Raw genomic sequence first — 596 nt, forward strand, 5'->3', positions numbered from 1 at the left:
ATCCGAGTTGTCTAACACCGAGGGTTTATAGGACAAGAGTCCCGAGCATGGCTCACGGGCTGAACGTGAAATGGCACGTAATCCACTGAGCCCTGCTCAATTAACAAGCAGTTGCTGCATGCCAAGAGAGGCATGGTCGGACGAGGTCCGAGGCAACTTAGGCAAGGCCCTTCTGATGCGCGTGGAGTGGCACGTCATCCAATGACGAAGACTGCGAAAACAGCAGCTCTTCGTCGGATGTTGTTAATAACATTAAGGCTCCGATAGAGCATGGAGCGGGGATACTGGACGACACCGAGTTCGTGTTTCCCACTGGTCATGATGAGTTGTAAGACCTCAATTGAGAGTAGACGGCATAGCCGTATGATATCTGCAAGACGCAGGGTGTCGACCCTGACCCAGGGTGTGGTTATCGTAGACGATAGCGCACAGCTTTATACCCTCGTCACGGTATGACGGCAGAGGAAGATGGTGACGTTATCCTCGAGGCTATTCCCGCTGTGATAGCTCTTCTTGAGCTGGACGAGATGTCCAGCGAATAGTTTTGCGGTGCCTTGAAGGCAGGCAATTTAGCCGAGGTGGTCATTATACGACCG

This window comes from Plasmopara halstedii (assembly GCF_900000015.1).
Source record: "Plasmopara halstedii genome assembly, contig: Scaffold_470, whole genome shotgun sequence".
Taxonomy (NCBI): Eukaryota; Oomycota; class Peronosporomycetes; order Peronosporales; family Peronosporaceae; genus Plasmopara; species Plasmopara halstedii.